We start from the raw sequence: 15,492 nt of genomic DNA on the forward strand, positions 1-15,492 counted from the left end.
TTAGCTTTTTTCAGTCTGCTTCACTGCTGGCTCATAGTAAACGAGACAAGCTTCTGAGAACAGATTAGATCAGGTGCTTTCAGGATGGTATGGCAGTAGGGATGAAAAGTACTGACTGTGGGGCTATTAGCTTTTTTTCATTCTTCTTCAGTGGTGGACATAGTAAGCCAGACAAGCCACCCTCATTCAACTAAAGCAAAACAAAAAGCCTACAGCAGCTTGCATTCCCAGGCGGTCTCCCAGGCAGGTTCTAACCAGGCCTGACCCTTCTTAACTACTGAGATCAGAAGTGATCAGGGGCTATCAGGGCTGAATGGCCGTAGGCATGAAAAGAACTGACTTTGGGGGTTTCCGCTTTTTTCATTCAGCTTCAGTGCTGGCTCATAGTAAGCGAGACAAGCCACCTTCATTCACATAAAGTGAAAAAAAAAAAAGCCTACGGCACCTGGTATTCACCGGCGGTCTCCCATTCAGGTCATAACCAGGCCCGACCCTGCTGAATTTCTGAAATCAGACGATATCAGACGCTTGCAGGGTAGTACCTCCTTAGGCATGATAAGCACTGACTTTGGTTGGCCTTACCTTTTTTCATTCTTCTTCAGTGCTGGCCATAGAAGCAAGGCAAGCCACCCTCATTCACCTAAAGCAAAACAAAAAGCCCACAGCTCCTGGAATTCAAAGGCGGTCTCCAATCTAGGTACTAACCAGGCCCAACCATGCTTAACTTCTGAGATCATATGAGATCAGGTATTTTCAGGGTGGTATGGCCGTAGGCATGAAATGCTCTGACTTTGGGGGTCTTAGCTTTCTTCATTCTTATTCAGTGCTGGCCGTTGTAAGCAAGACAAGCCAACTTTATTCATCTAAAGCAAAACAAAAAACCTACAGCAGCTGGCATTCTCAGGCGGTCACCCATGCAGGTACTGACCAGCCCCAACCATGCTTAACTTCAGAGATCATACGAGATCAAGTTCTTTCAGTGTGGTATTGCCGTATGCATGAAACGCTCTGACTTTTGGGGGTCTTAGCTTTTTTCATTCTTTTTCAGTGCTGGCCATAGTAACCGAGACAAGCCACCCTCATTCACCTAAAGCAAAAAAAAAAACAAAAAAAGCATACAGCACCTGGTATTCCTAGGTAGTCTCCCATCAAGGCACTAACAAGGCCTGACCCTGCTTAACTTCTGAGAACAGATGAGATCAGGTGCTTTCAGGGTGGTATGGCAGTAGGGATAAAAAGTACTGACTTTGGCGCTCTTCGCCTTTTACATTCTTCGTCAGTGCTGATCATAGTAAGCCAGACAACCAACCCACATGCACCGAAAGCAAAACAAAAAGCATACAGCGCCTGGTATTCCCAGGCAGTCTAGCATCCAGGTACAAACCAGGCCCAACCCTGCATAACTTTTGAGATCAGATGTGATCATGTTCTTTCAGGATGGTACGGCCATAGGCATGAAAAGCACTGACTTTGGGGCTCTTAGCTTTTTTCATTCTTCTTCAGTGATGGACATAGTAAGCGAGACAAGCCACCCTCATTCACATAAAGCAAAACAAAAAGCCTACAGCTCCTGGTATTCCCAGGCGGTCTCCTATCCAGCTACTAATCAGGCCCAACCCAGCGTAACTTCTGAGATCACACAAAATCAGGTGCTCTCTGGCTGGTATGGACATAGGCATGAAAAGAACTGACTTTAGGCTCTTAACTTTTTCATTCTTCTTCAGTGTTCGCCATAGTAAGCGAACACAAGGAGATGATGGACGGAATGCTGAAACTTTTCACTCACCCCCAGTCACAGATCTGGGTTGAATCCATCATCATTCTTTAGCTCACTTTGCCACCCCAGTTCAGACATAGCTATATACAAATCAGTCTTGACCCTGTGCCTCATGGAAAGAGTCCAGCTCGAACCGCCAAGCCATGTCTTCCCTGGACCGGAAACAAGCACCCTGGGACTGGTTTCGGGCTAACAGCCCTCTTCAGCCAGGCTAGCTTGAATCCAGTGGCAAAATGAGCAAGGGACCCACGTCTGGGCATACCCTGCCAACAATAAGCGAAACAAGCCACCCTCTTTCAGCAAAAGCAAAATAAAAAAGGAAACCGGGGACGTGGCTGGGGCAACCATCATGGCAGACGCAGATTAATCGAGCTCCGTGCGCCCACAGACATCATCCATAATAATCCTACTGATTTATCCTTGAAAACTGCTGGCTGGTGTCGAGAAGACCGATACTCGATACCCTGCATCTCCGGCGGTTCACGAGATGGAACACTTGCACCGGATCGTGCTCCGTGCAGTGAGGCCTCCCGGCACTCGAGGTGGGCTGGTCCGGCAATTCCATGAGGCCCTGATCCCGGACAGAGCGTGGCTGGTGAGTGCAGGTCCGGCCGTGCCCTAGAGATGAGGGGCATTCCCTGCGGCGGGGGCCGTGGGCCCCGGACCATCAGTGATGCCCCCGCTAAACCAGTATAAGGCAGCGCTGCTCGGGGACCAGTGCTGGGCCCAGTGGGGGCTGAGAGATATCGGAGCGGCTCCCTGCCAGGGTTTGCCTCGCGACCCCTGATTGCAGTCCCACAGGGCAGGGGCATTTCGGAGAGTGCCGGTCTCCGGCTGCGCCCTTAATGAAGAACAGGTGGTGCTACACGTCGGACCCTCAGGCCACAGTCTCCTTCCCTAATACTCAAGTGGAAATTCTCCCGCCGGGGCCTGCTGTGGCTAAAGTCCTGATTGGGAGGTGACGGACCGCATGCACGGTCGGATACAGAGGTGTGTGCCGCCTGCTACACTTAGGCATTTATAGCTACCTCGGGCACACCTTTACCGGACCAGTTGCTGACTGGATCTTGGGGAGTGCATTGACAACCAACTGGCATTATCTGGCCCACTCCTTCTCCCCTCTGGGCCCTCTGCTTTGCCTCGCATAATCGCCTGGGTGAAAGCTGCAGCCGACAACTGAGGATCATGGGCGACAAGCGACAAGCTGTGAACAATGGAGGCGCCAGGGGCAGTGAGTAGACCCGACGACTCCACAAGTGCCTGTGCTGCAACGTGGGGATGTTGAGGGCTGGTGATCTGGCGAGTTTTGTTCCTGTAGGGGGCCTACTTGGCTGGCAGCTCCAGGTTACAGAAGCGGCCAGGCTAGGTCTGGTGCGGCTTGCAGCCGAGGAGTGGTCAGGTTATGTGAGGACTGGCCTGCGGCATCTCCCTCGCGGGTCCATTGGACAACAGACTTGGGCTGCGCAGTGGTCTGGGGCTGACTCTTAAGTAACGTCTTAATACCCATACCAGGCCCCCCAAGATCTCAGCGACACCCCACAACCTGTGCATTATGGGGAAGGACAAGCCTGGCGGCGCTGGCTCGAAACAAGGAACCCTAGACCAATATACCACCACTCCAAGTGGGGGTACCCTGAGCGGGACCATACAGAACACTGCAGCAATCCTAGCTGCCGTTACTGAGGCCAGGGAGACTCTAGATGAGAAGATTGTGGCCGTGTGATCCGAAGTCTCCTTCCTCCACCAAGACCTAAGGAAAGCAGTAGATCGGATAACAGAAGCAGAAATGCAGGTCTCGTCCGTCAAAGACAGTGTCCAACCTCTAGCAACGCATCAATAAGCTCACAGTGGTCTCGCTGGAACTAGCATCCCTGGTCGAAGACGCATAGAGACGCACTAGACACAACAACCTTCGCTTTGCGGGTTTCCCAGAAGGCTGTGAGGGTACCTCCTGTGGCTCAGGGACCTCCTTCCAGATGATATGTTGTCTTCTTGCTTCATAGTCGAGAGGGCCCACTGAGCGCTTACGAAGAGGCTTCCCCCGAGGAAAACTCACGGCCAGTCATTGCCAAACTGCTTAACTACACGGACAGGGATGCTGTATTGCAATATGCCAGACTTCATAAAGACAAACTCATCTTTGAATCTAGACCAATAATGATATTTCCGGATTACACTCGCCTGGTGGAGCAGCAACGTCAAACCTTCATGGCAGCAAAGAGACGGCTGCGGGATCTTAACGTTCAATACACTCTCCTATATCCAGCCAGACTACGAGTTGTTTATAATTCCAAGACACATTTCTTTGATACACCGGAGACCGTGTTCGCTTGGTCAGTTGAACGTACCCACTTGAAACCTCGCTCCCCACCACCCATGGAGTCAGACTCATCCGGTGGATCGCAGAGAAACAAATCTCAAAGGACACAGTCAAAGAGGCGCCATATGTCCAAATCCGACTGCCGCTCCTCCAGCTCGGACGGGCATCCTGAGCTGACCACTGGTCTCCTTGGGTGTTGACACCTGCCGGCTGTTGAACATTTAAACATGCTCTCATTCTATACACTAAGATGCGTGGACAACCCCGCAGTTTGCCTGTCCAACCCCAGACATTTAAACCCCATGTTGAAGTTCTGGGGAAAGGCTGGGAACCATTAGAGGGGGGACTCTCGTCTCCCCTATTGTTGGTCAGGGGAACCTCCTACCACGGCAGATGCTTCTTGCTTTTGGCAGTATCGGGGGGAGGGCAAGATAATGGGTGTTACAGGGGTTTTGTATTTGTTGTTAGAGATTGCACACACGCGGACGCACAACCCAGAACCCAATCTTGCACAAGACTCTGGGCCCGATTCACAGAACTAACTTAAGACAAAATCCTAAACTTACTACCATTTTCGTATTCACAGAAGGCACTTACTCATTTTGGTATTCACAGAAGACACTTACTCACTTCGGTATTCACAGAAGTTAGGAGTCCTAAGTTTAGGACTCCTAAATGCCTTCTGTGAATACCGAAAGCCTTAAAATTAGGATTTTTCTCAGTTTAGGAGTCCAAAAGTTAGGACTCCTAACTTTACTACTACTAAACTGAGAAAAATCCTAATTTTAAGGCTTTCGGTATTCACAGAAGGCATTTAGGAGTCCTAAACTTAGGAGTCCTAACTTTACTACTACTAAATTGAGAAAAATCCTTATTTTAAGACTTTCGGTATTCACAGAAGGCATTTAGGAGTCCGAAAGTTAGGAGTCCTAACTATACTACTACTAAACTGAGAAAAATCCTAATTTTAAGGCTTTCGGTATTCACAGAAGGCATTTAGGAGTCCTAAACTTAGGACTCCTAACTTCTGTGAATACCGAAATGGGTAAGTGCCTTCTGTGAATACCAAAATGAGTAAATGCCTTCTGTGAATACCAAAATGGTAGTAAGTTTAGGATTTTGTCTTAAGTTAGTTCTGTGAATCGGACCCACAGTGTTCATATACCCGAAATTGATGACCACCTCAGTTAATACCCCCTTCCGGGGGATTTGACAGTGGTGTCGTGGAATACCAGGGGCTTACTCAACAAGGTTAAGGGTGGAGCCATCCTTCACCAGGCCAAGTGGTATATGGGCGACATCCTCCTCCTTCAGGAAACTCATATGCTGGGTACTAAGGCCCCCTGCTTGGCCAGGTTTGGTTATCATGGGCCATACCACGTACGGTTCACGAGGGGCTCTCGAGGAGTACCTATTCTTATTCACCGTCGTGTTCCATTTACATTTGAGGTCAGACCGTGGGGGAGATATGGTATCCTAACAGGCACACTCTAAGGAGAACGCATTAGCATTGGAAGGTTTTATGCACCCCCCCCTTTGGGTTCCTCCTTTATTGATATCTTCACTCTTTGGTGGAACAAACTTCGAGATGGTTTAACCCTGCTGGGGGGTGAATGGAATGATGTATTGCTATCATTGGACAGATGCCGTGGGTCCGGCCCGGGCCTTGGGCCGATACCTCGAAAACTCTCTCAGCTGGCTAACACATTAGGTTGGTCGGATATATGGAGGGCCTATCACCCAGCAGAAGCTTGATATACATATATGTCCACAGTCCATGGCTCTCTATCCCGGCTGGACTACCTATTTACGCCGCACAGACACATCCATAGGTTTTCCCAGGCCACTCATCTCCCTAGAGGTCTGTCGGATCACTCACCAGTATGTATTAAGCTTCTTATGCATCTCCAAAAACGCGCCTTTAGGTGGAGAATGTCCCCTTGGATTCTCTGGGATGCGGACTACCAGGATACTATCACCCAAGCAATCCAGGAATACCTCAACGTGAACGTGGCCTCAGTTCCTTCTAAGACATCCTTATGGGAAGCCCTAAAACCCACACTCCGGAGGGTCGATATCAGTTACCGTGCACACAAGAAACACGAACATTCCACCCGGGTGGAGCTAGAGGCTCATTGCACTTCGTTAGAGACACAATACGGTTGCGACCCTTGCTCTTCTCTCTGGCGCAACCTCATTCATGCTCAACAGCAGTTACAGCAACATTTAATAGAAGAGGCCAAATAAATCTGGATGGCGTCACAACATCAGATTGATCAATGGGGGGACGAATCAAATAAAATACTACATAGGCTCTGTCAGAATGCGCGCCTTCCGGCACAGGTCCTGATTATTCGGGGAGCCTCGGCCTGAGGTTCCTAGCATATATTCACCTCCTGAACACACAAATAATTGCCTCAGTGCGCATTGCGGGTCACCGTTCGGCCTCCTTCCCCGTTTGTTGGGGCACGAGACAGGGCTCTCCCTTCTTTTGTCCGCCCTGGTGATTGAACCTTTGGCGGTCTGGGTACGCAGAGATCTGGTGCTCCGGGGATTCGAGTGGTCTCGGTCACAACCGGATCGGATTGCACTGTTTTTATGATGGACCCGTGGATCTCGGGGTCACGAATCTTACAGATTCTGCGGGTATTCGGACAAACCTCGGGGCTACATATCAGCCCCTCCAAATCTGTATTGATCCCGGTCTGCGTCAACCAGGGGAGGGGTACTTTGGTGCTGGCAACGGAGGGCTTCAAGTAATTAGGGATTTTTATGTCCCCATGCCCAAAGGCATCATGGCCGCATAATATGAACCCACTCTTGACCGTCCTTCATGACGTGACAAATATTTGGTCATCTCTCTCCCTTTCGCTTTACGGGCGTTCAGCGATATTTAAGATGGTCTCACTTCCTAGACTATTAAACATACTACAACACTTTCCATATCATATTCCGCGATCCTGGTTCCTGCAAGTCAACGCCATGCAAAACAAGTTCCTATGGAAAGGAGGGGCCGTCCACGTTGCGCTGCAAACATGTGTACAATCCACATATTGCGCAAATGGGACCTAATTGGTATCTCCACTCTCGGAAATGTGATGAAGGGTACCACATTGAAGTCTTTTCAGCAGCTGCAGACGGAACATCTTCTACATAAAATGCAATTTTACAAATACCTACAGCTACGCCACACCCTCGCCCCCACAATTCTCACATTGGACTCTCTTCCGGAGTTTCACCCCTTGGAAGGTCGCCTTCTTATGGGGGACTTGACAGCTCATAAAATAAGACAAATATATCAGACCCTCACGAACAATGCCAAGACGACTCTTCACAAGACTAGAGGGGCGTGGGAAGCAGATATCCCGGATATGTCGGATGACGACTGGGCGGAGGCTATCACTAGTCAAAGGGGCGTCGCTGTCTCCTCTCGATACCGCCTCATACAATTCAAATATGTACACCGAGTGATTTATACTCGTACCCGTCTTTGAAAGATGGGAGTCATCCCATCCCCCCTATGTCTGCGCTGTGGTAGAGATGAGGGGACGTTTTTTCATACAGAATGGGACTGTATGGCATTACAGCCATTTTGGTATATGGTTGCGGCCTGTTTGGATGAGGTGTTATCCTGGGATCTCCCATTCAACCCCAAGTTATTGTTATTGCACCGCACCGAAGGGATTGTGGGGAATCGGTACAAACAACACCTATTATTCCTGGCCCTGACCATAGCTAAGCGGAACGTGGCACAATTATGGAACACCCCCCTAATGATATGGAAATGGTGAACGGTACTGGATAGATGTATGGGTGCAGAAATTGCGGTCTTTCAAGCGAGGGGCTGTCCATTAAAACATAGGAAAATATGGTCCTGATGGGCAGAATACAGGGGTATAGATATTCCCCCTCTTCCCTCCCAAACCCCCTGATGCAGGTCATTTCCCATCCTCCCCAAGCCACAACACGACACATTCAATATCATACACTAGACTACTCAATACCTTCAAATTACTGTCAAATTTTTCCGGCTAATGGAACGGTCCGCGCAATGCTCTTAACGTTTTTTTTTTATAAACAAGTTTTATTGCGTCAAATATCAAACACAGTGCAGAGCTCCTTAATACAGAAGACATCTGCCATAGTATACAATGCAGAATCATACCGTTGACATTTAGTTTATATACCTTCAGAGTTGTATGCATAGGAAACAAGATAACATAAACGTAGTAAACCCCCGTTGCACTATTCCACACCTGCGTCTTGATTGCCACATCACCCACTCCAATGATCCAGGTAGAGTCCCTGATAGTCCGCCCATCTCTTCCAGATCTTGGGATGTTTTTGCCGTCATCCCCTCGCCTTAAATATTGGAATCGCCAATCCCCAGCAAAAGTCAAGACCATTCTTCCATGCCGACAGGGAAGGTGGGACCTTTGCTTTCCACAACTTTGCAATGTCCCTTTTGGCCAATGTCAGCCCCAACAACAACAAATGTCTTTTATACATATTGCCCCCAACACCCTCCATGATGTGTAGGATTACTAATCTTGGTGAGGAGGGGCGTTCCCACCAAAACACTTCTGCAAGACAAGGCAGAACCCCACGCCAGAATTTTGTGAGTACTGCACAATGCCAAATTGTGTGAATGAGGGATCCTTCCTCCCAACCACATCGTAAGCATATTGGGGATGACACTAGTCCCGCCCTCCACAGCCTTAGTTTGATGTAGTACACCCGGTGCAAGTATTTAATTTGGATGAGATACAGCCGCGTCTCTATCGCTGCCTCCCGAGGAGACGCCAGTACCTCCATCCAATCATCCCCATCCATTGGGCCAAGATCACTTTCCCGTGCTTCTCTAAGTTTGTCTAACATAGTGGAGCTATCTGTCACCAGGGACAAGATTTTTGAAATGTTGTGGTCCCGTAGATCTCCCATAAACACCTTGGCTTCAATAGGGCTAAATTTGGGGAGAGCCTCTAACCCTGTGATGCTAGGAGAAATGGCGTGCCTTAATTGAAGGTATTTATAAAATTGGGTTATTGGCACCTGATACTCTTGCTGGAGGTCTTGGAAGGATTTCGGAACGAGACCACACATCACATCCCCCAATAAAGAAATTCTTATATTGTCCCAACCACAAAATCCCGGTAGAGCAGCCAGTTGTGGCAGACGCCCATTGTTCCACAGTGGGGTTTCCCTGGTCAGCTTGTCCCACCACCCCAACGTACTCAGGGACTGTTTCCACACCTGGAATACCACCCTTGTGGCTGGCGTGGTAGAGAGTTGCGCAGGGGTGCCGAATACAGAATGGTATGAAGGGTAGAGTCCCCCATGCATCTTCGCTCCATTCCGTAAATGGGGTCTCTCCTATCTCAATACCACCATTTGTTCAGTATCAGCAGGTGCAATGCCATATAGTACGATTGGACATCCGACGTAGCTAACCCCCCACAGTACATCGACTGAAAGCAGGTCCGCAGCGCAACTTTAGACACCCCCCAGCCCACAGAAATTGTCCCAGTGCTGCATTAACTTGGAAAAACCAATTAGCGAGAACCAGGTATGGATGATTCTGCAATTGATAGAGTGAACACGGCAGCGATACCATTTTAAAGATGGCCGATCTGCCATAAATGGAGAGGGGCATGTGCGACCAAACTTTTATACCCTCATGTACCCGTGCCCATACCGTAATGATATTTCTGTCCCATGACACGTTTGGCAAGTCTGACAAGAAGACTCCCATATATTTCACCCCCTCCGTAGTTACCTGCACTGCCAATGCCCAAGGCCCTAGTCCTACCAGTCCCCCAAGTACCCACAGGGTAGATTTACGGGGATTCATAAAAAGACCCAAAGACTCCACAAATATTTGTATGATACGGGGTAGCCTCGGTCCCGTCTTGTTGATGTCCATTAAAAAGAATAAGACATCATCGGCATATAATGCAATGCGTTCCAAGAGCCCGTGTGCCCACTCAAAGCTTGTCACCTGTGCATCTATCCATACCCACGCCGCCAGGGGCTCCATTGCCAAGGCAAAAACATATGGTGACAAGGGACACCCCTGGTGGGTGCCCCTTCCAGTTGGAAATGTGAAGGAAGTGGATCCCGCATCGTGTACCAATGCTGTGAGGTCTGTAAGCAACAATTTTAGATATGATAAAAAGCGCGGGCCCATAATAAGGTGATCCAGGAGTGCAAACAGGTATACCCAACTGAGAGAGTCAAATGCCCTATCCATTTCTGCCAGCAAAAGGGCAGCTTGTATCCCTAATCCCCGGATGGTGGCTATGGCAATGTGCGCTCGGCGGATATTATGGCGTGTTGCTTTCTGGGGCATAAAGCTGGCCTGGTGAGGATGGATCAAGTTAGTGATAAAGGATTGAAGGCAATTGGCCTATGCTTTGGCCAAGACTTGTGCTTCAACATTTAACAATAAAATGGGAAGATACGAGGCATGTTGGTCTGCGGGTCAACCCGGTTTAGGGAACGCGACCACTTCCGCATGTCTCCAGTCACACGGAAGGCAGCCTTGCTCTCTCGCTTCCTGAACCACTCTAAGAAAATGGGGCCGCAATTTATGGAAGAACTTCTTAAAAAACTCGCACAGGAAACTATTGGGGCCCAGCACCTTTCCAGAATTCAAGTCCCCCAGCGCTGCGCTTAGCTCCTCCTTGGTAAGTGGGAGATCCAGCTCCGTGCGCGCCTTGTCCAAGATGGCCCGGGGCGGTAAATCGTATATAAAGCGGTGTATCATGCCTTCCTGTACATTTTGCCTAGGAGTGTATAACTCTGCAAAATAACTTGAAAGCTCTCTGCAATTAGAGTGGGGTCTCTAAGAACCCTTCCATTTGGGCCCGGTATGCTGGGAAGAACCTGGGGCGTAGGGCTCCCTGAAACAGTCTATGGAGTAGTTTACTGGACTTGTAGCCCCACTGGTAAATCCTACTACGGGATGCCAACCACGTCAACTGGGATTCATCCATCAGAAGGTCAGCAAGAGTCTGCCTCGCCAGAACCAGCTGTCGTTGCACCAGACTCCCCCCCTCCTCCCTATCACTCCGCTCAAGTTTCATTATGTGGGCCTCCGATCTCAGGAGCAACTCCCTCCAAGCTTGACGTGCCACTGCGCAAAATGATATGTTGACTCCCCGTATAGTTGGCTTCATAGCCTCCCACAGGGGTCCCGCCTCTGCCACCGACCGAACGTTGACATTCAAGTATTACTCAATTGCCTGCTTTATGTGTTCCCGATATTTCTCATCCTGCAGATTCCAGCGGGAAAGATGCCATCGGACGGGTTGTTTCACAGGACCCTGCTGTACCATAAGAACCACTGGGGAGTGATCTGACACACCTCTTAGGAGGATCTCTACAGCCCTCACCCTACTGGCTGCACCGGAGGGCACGAATATATAATCCAGTCGGGAGTATGAGTCGCGTACCGTCGAAAGATAAGTGAAACCCTGCTCTTCACCATGTAACCGCCGCCAGGGACCCGCCCAGCCTAGGCTCATCACCAGGGAGTACAGTTTGGTAGTTTGATGAACACTAGAGTACCACCCCGGTCTCCATCTACCTTTGGCCAAGTCCATCATTTCGTTACAGTCCCCCCTATCTTTGCCAACACGTCCGGTATATCTGCCCACAGAGTCGTAAGGCGCTCAACCAGCACCCATGACAATGGCAGGGGGGCAAACACACAACCCAATACCACCCGTTCTTCATCGATAGTGCCCCTGAAGAAGACATTACACCCCTGGGTGTCTGTCCATACCCGAGAGTGTTTGTAAGGAACCCTGCAAAGAATTACAATAACAACTCCATGGGACCCCTAGTGAAACCAGAGTGGAACCATACCGAAGGAGACACAGCGCTTTTGTTCCCGTTAAGTGCGTTTCCTGAAGCATCAGGATGTCCATACGATAGCGTTTGGCCTGATGGAGTATAGCCCCTCTTTTTACTTTATCTAGGGCTCCCCTGACATTCCAACTCACTATCCGGAGATCCCCTGCCTGAGTTTGCATCCTATCAATTGGACCTGCCATCAGTGGATCCCGGGACATTGGGTTGAGAGACAAATATCATCCAGTGTGCAAGTAGTGGCTTTGTATAGCAGTGATGCAGTGCAAACATAAAACATGTGAACCCCAACTTCCCCCCACCCCCCTATACCACAAAACTGCTGAAGTATCTGTTGCGGCGGAGGTGGCGTGCAGACCCCAACGGGAGTCCCCCGCCAATGGATCCCCAATAGCCAGTCCATAGTCAACTGGCGTTCCCCTCGACAAATGTAGTCTGACGAAGGTACTAGCCCTCCCCTCGCGCTTCATCCGTCTAAACATTTGGCACCAACAGCCCTCTTGCCCGGGGGAGTCCCAAGGTGACTATGAGGCCGAAGCCCCCCGTTCGGGCATCGATGTAGGTTGGGTAGGATCATTCCAGGATTGAGATCGACGTCTGGACCTTGACCTTCTGTTTCCTTTAACTTCGGGTTTGGGTGGTCTACAGACAACATCGCTGGATGATGAATCTGATTCCCTCCTGGGTGGCGTGTGGGGCCAAACCTTCATGTCTCGTCTGTCCAGCTGAAGACTTCCTCAGGTGACTCGAAGAAGAGCGTACGTGATTGGTACACCACCCTCAATCTAGCGGGATATAGCAAGGCGTATGGGAGTTTCAGATCGCGAAGACGGGCCTTGGCTGCCATGAATGACTGTCGCTTCTGCTGAATTAGCCATGCGTAATCTGGAAACACGAGGATGCGGGCATTGTCGTGGGTCAAGGGCTCTTTAGCTCTGTCTTGTTTCAGGATCGTGTCTCTATCATGATAATTTAAGATCTTGGCAATGATAGGCCTTGGTCTGGTTCCTGGAGGTGGCTTCTGAGTCAAGGCTCTGTGCGCCCTTTCAACAACGAAACAGCGGGACAACGACTCCAGGGGAAGCCAGCTCGTAAGTCAGGAACCGTTCCTTGTCCCCTCATTCACAACCTTCAGGGAATCCTACAAATCGCAGATTGTTTCTCCTGGCCCTGCCCGTTGAATCTTCCACCCGTGATACCAGGCCTCTGGTGACCGTCTCCAACGAAGCAACTTTTTTCTGTAAGGTAGTGACCGAGTCCACCACTTCTGAAATCCTGGTCTCAGTCTAAGTGATACGCTCCACCGCATTTCGTAGATCTTGCCTGATAAGCATGACGTCGGAGCCCACCACCCCTATCTTCGCATCCAAGGCGTCCCTTGACTGCGTGATGGCCACCATGAGACCTGCATTATCCGGCATGCCCCCGGTTGCGCCACCTTGTTCGGAAGCCGCAGCCCCTGTTCCGTTGCAGCAATCCAATGTGCTTTGTTTAGCGCACCCTCCCGCCATTTTGTCTTTCACTATGTTGCCCTTCGGGCCCTGCACCTGCAAGATGGCCACTCAACAACCCCTAGGTCGAGCTCAACGGAGGGCCCATGCTTGTATATCCTATGGCGTGTGGAGCTTCGCTTCTTGCCTGTTTCGCAGTCAAAATGTGTCTCTGCACAGGACCTTCAGGATGTCCGGGCTCGGGCAGAGACCTCCTGCCCACAAGCTGCATGGAGCACTGACCTGGCCGCTTCCGCAGACAGTCGTGTCCGCAGGCAGTCGTGTGCCCCACTGACCACCTGTTGTGCTACTCCCACCCGTCAAGGGCAGTACGGTGCTAGGCACGCATCAAAGTCCTGCCCAGGAAAGGTATCAATGATGAGGACTAGTCCTCTCCAGGCCGGTCCCACTCCGCCAGACCATGGCTCGTGGCCCCCCTGGAGGGTATTCCGATGCACGCAAAACTGGCCGTGGCAGGCAAAGGCTCTGTCCGATTTCTGGGTCACAACTTCCAGCGGCCCAACGTTCAATGCCACTTTGTGTTAAGGCCTGCTGCCCCCCTTGCGCACCATCCACAGTAATGTCACACAGAGCACCCCTCCACAAAGTAGGTGTATAGCCGCGCAGGGCCCAACTGCAATGCCACCAGGCCTCCCGCTGTATGCCTGCACTCCTTAGTAGCCCAAAGGATTAGATGCCTGAATCAGCCTGTGCATCCCTAGCCGGGGGAACTGCGCATGCCTTGGGAGTTCACCGCAGCCAGCCCGGCTCCATCTATCCAGCAGCCGGCTCCAGTCCGCAGCACGTCTAACGCCCTCCCCCCGCACGGCCTGTTCCAGCCGCCGGGATGAGACTCTGGGAGTGAGGGGGGAGGGGAGAACCAGGATTGCTCACCAGGCCGCCGCTGGATTCCTCTCATCCGCTCGTACACTCCCTCCGCTGCCGCCCTCGGCCGGAGACGACCACCAGGTGCCTACATGATCCCCACGCAGCCCTTCCTCATGCGGAGCACTCCAGCGCTACCGCGCTCGTTGGCCTCAACTCCGGCCTCCGCCAAGGAGGCCCCGCCTCGATGCCGCCTGCAAAGCCACCAGGTCCGTATGCTGCTGCCGTCACCACGTCCATCGCCGTCCCCGCTCGCTTGTGCACTCAGATGTCAATCGCTCCACTCCACCACTACAGCAATACACTTTTGGGGCAAGAAAAATCTGAAGAAGCAGGATAATTACAGGATAATTGAGATGGGCTGAGCGGAGCTCGCCTAATGGGCGTCCACCATGATGGATTGCAAGGCCAAGCCCCGGCAAGTGCCTCTTAAAATTTCTATTGTTATACCTGTTATTGACAATGATCTTGTATGTTAGCTTTGGTACTCTTGATTCATCCGATGTGGTAATGTATATCTGCAGGGTGGTGGTACCATGTAAACTTAATAACATTTGTTGGTAGTCCCAGGTGGTCTCCCATCCAGGTAATAACCAGGCCCTACGCTGCTTAACTTCTGAGATCAGATGCTTTCAGGGTGGTATGGTTGTAAACATGAAATGCACTGCCTTTAGGGCTCTTAGCTTTTTTCATTCTCCTTCAGTGCTGGACATAGTAAGTGAGACAAGCCACCCTTCTTCACCTAAAAAAAAAAAGCCTACAGCAAATGGTATTCCTAGGCGGTCTCCCATCCAGGTACTTACCATGCCCGATCGTGCTTAACTTCTGAGATCAGACAAGATCAGGTGATTACATGGTGGTATGGCCGTAGGTATTAAAAACACTGATTTTGAGGCTCTTAGCTTTTTTCTTTCTTCTTCAGTGCTGGATATAGTAAGCGAGACAAGTGTCAGAAGGTGGCCTGGTATATGCTATCCACTAATTAAAGTGGGCACCTTGTACCAGTCCACACGACCCTTAAGATGTATGAGGTCAAAGATAACCTTTAGAAAGCTATCCTAGTGGTAGCTGTGGAGAGCAGCCTTCAGATTTAATCTTAAAGGAATGTAAAGCAGCTTGATTTACCAGAATATCCCCTCCTGAATGAA

General features: G+C 50.4%; 7 pseudogenes; all 7 read right to left on the reverse strand.

The window, feature by feature from the left end:
* Positions 1-206: 206 nt before the first annotated feature.
* On the reverse strand, positions 207-325 carry LOC146866555 (5S ribosomal RNA; annotated as a pseudogene).
* A 331-nt stretch (positions 326-656) lies between these two features.
* Positions 657-775, reverse strand: LOC146866556 (5S ribosomal RNA; annotated as a pseudogene).
* Positions 776-879: 104 nt separating this feature from the next.
* Positions 880-998, reverse strand: LOC146866557 (5S ribosomal RNA; annotated as a pseudogene).
* Positions 999-1,112: 114 nt separating this feature from the next.
* LOC146866558 (5S ribosomal RNA) lies at positions 1,113-1,231 on the reverse strand (annotated as a pseudogene).
* A 104-nt stretch (positions 1,232-1,335) lies between these two features.
* Positions 1,336-1,454, reverse strand: LOC146866559 (5S ribosomal RNA; annotated as a pseudogene).
* A 104-nt stretch (positions 1,455-1,558) lies between these two features.
* On the reverse strand, positions 1,559-1,677 carry LOC146866560 (5S ribosomal RNA; annotated as a pseudogene).
* A 13,421-nt stretch (positions 1,678-15,098) lies between these two features.
* On the reverse strand, positions 15,099-15,217 carry LOC146866561 (5S ribosomal RNA; annotated as a pseudogene).
* Between the last annotated feature and the right edge of the window lie 275 nt (positions 15,218-15,492).

This window comes from Triturus cristatus, chromosome 2_1, assembly GCF_964204655.1.
Source record: "Triturus cristatus chromosome 2_1, aTriCri1.1, whole genome shotgun sequence".
In the NCBI taxonomy this organism is placed as follows: Eukaryota; Metazoa; Chordata; class Amphibia; order Caudata; family Salamandridae; genus Triturus; species Triturus cristatus.